Source organism: Curcuma longa, chromosome 19, assembly GCF_044706935.1.
Source record: "Curcuma longa cultivar G26 ecotype Majalengka, Jawa Barat chromosome 19, ITB_CL_G26_1.1, whole genome shotgun sequence".
Classification (NCBI taxonomy): Eukaryota; Viridiplantae; Streptophyta; class Magnoliopsida; order Zingiberales; family Zingiberaceae; genus Curcuma; species Curcuma longa.
In genome coordinates, this window is record NC_133879.1 from 3,387,697 (window position 1) to 3,389,921 (window position 2,225).

Here is a 2,225-nt window from a genome sequence, read left to right on the forward strand (position 1 = left end):
TTCTTTTTTGTAATGATCTTCTAGGTCGCTCTGAATTTTTAAAATTTGGATCTAGATTATACTCCATCTCAACTCTTGCCCAAAATTGATCCTTCTTTTGGTTGATTCCTATGATTGGATTTTGAGAAATATGAAAATAAACATGACATAAATGTTTATCTTCTTCAACTGAGTAGGATGATGAACGAGACGAACCCATTTTTTTCAAGAGTAAAGGTGCATTGTGATGGTCATGTCTAGTATGCCATTATATAGGAAAAACTTATGTGCATTGTATAAGATTTGTGTGTACATTGTGATGTCTCGTCACCAGCAAAAATAACAATGTTGTGTGTGATGTCTCATCTTCTGAAATAATGACAATAGTGTGTGCATTGTGATGTCCTGTCGCTTGTAAAAATAATAATGTTGTGTGTGCATTGTAATGTCCCATCTCCTAAAATAATGATAATGGTGTGTGTATTGTGATGTCCCATCGCTTGTAAAAATAATAATATTGTGTGTACATTGTGATGTCCCGTCTTCTGAAATAATGATAATGGTATTTGCATTGTAATGTCCCGTTGCCTCCAAAATAATAATGTTATGTGTGCATTGTGATGTCCCGTCTTCTGAAACAATGATCATGGTGTGTGCATTGTGATGTCTCGTCGCCTCTAAAATAATAATGTTGTGTGTGCATTGTGATGTCCCGTCTTCTGAAATAATGATAATGGTGTGTGCATTGTGATATCTCGTCGCCTACAAAAAATAATAATGTTGTGTGTGCATTGAGATGTTCTATCTTCTGAAATAATGACAATAGTGTATGCATTGTGATGTCTTGTCGCCTGTAAAAATAATAATGTTGTGTGTGTATTGTAATATCCCATCTCCTAAAATAATGATAATGGTGTGTGCATTGTGATATCTCGTCATCTGCAAAAATAATAATGTTGTGTGCATTAATGTGATGTCTCATCTCCTAAAATAATGATAATAGTATGTGCATTGTAATATCTCATCGCCTGCAAAAATAATAATATTGTGTGTGCATTGTGATGTCCCATCTTTTAAAATAATGATAATGGTGTGTACATTGTGATGTTGTGTGTGCATTGTAACCCAAGGAATAATGAATGGCGGAATTTGAATTATATCAATTAAATTCACCCCACTAAATAATTTAAATGAATTATTTTTTATGAACTCGATAGGTTTAACCATCTAATTTATAATTTAAACATAAAAATTTTAATATTATATATATTTTTATTTTTTAATAGATTCGTAAATTGACTTATCTAATTTACAATCTATTTTAAATTAAATTAAAAAATTTTTAATCCGTCAAAATAATAGATCAATCCATCTCGTCCCATCATATTTTTAATGAATTAATCTACTCTATCATGAGTTAGATTTATTTGACCGTACTAGACTGAATGGGCAAAGGATTAAGATTAATAAGGTAGTCTACACCTAAAACAGCATGGAAGGGAAGCGTCGAGAGATGGGCACGTTTCAATTTATATATTCAGTTCATAAATTTTATGTGTATATAAAATATTGGCTATATATCCTTTTATAACATTTAAATGGCAATAATAAAAATAAATGAAATATTAAATAAAGAAGAAAAAAAGAAAATAACAATTTTAACTAAAATTATCTAAACACCGTTAACTTAATGGAATTTGACCCGATGATATTTTTATGAGATTGTAGATGTAGAATTTCAGATATACAGCATTAAATTTTGTAATGATAAATATAATATTTACATATTTTTAGAAAGATAACAATGAATCTTAACGAGGCATCGTAGATGCCTGTATTTACTTTCGATAGAAAGGCATAGAACATTGAAGCATCTTCTAGAGTTGAACAAATAGAAACTGAAGGTACTGAGTGCACTAAATACATTCCAATAAAGAATAATCTTGAAATTTCGAAACAGTCAATAGAATAATAATCTAAAAACAGGATAAGGTTCATAGGAATCCTACCATTCACAGTTAATACAAGGAAAAATATAAGAAAAGCTGTAATTTTTTCAAGGAAAAATATAAGAAACGCTGTCCACATTGAAGGCACTATCTAGCTAGATGGCGATTAAGTCGACTAGTTGCTTTTTCTGAACTAAATCAATGACTTGAACCAATTAATCCGAGAGTAGATGCTGTTTTATTGCATTAAATTAAACAGCAACAAACGAGCAACACAATGACATCATTATTCCAGCA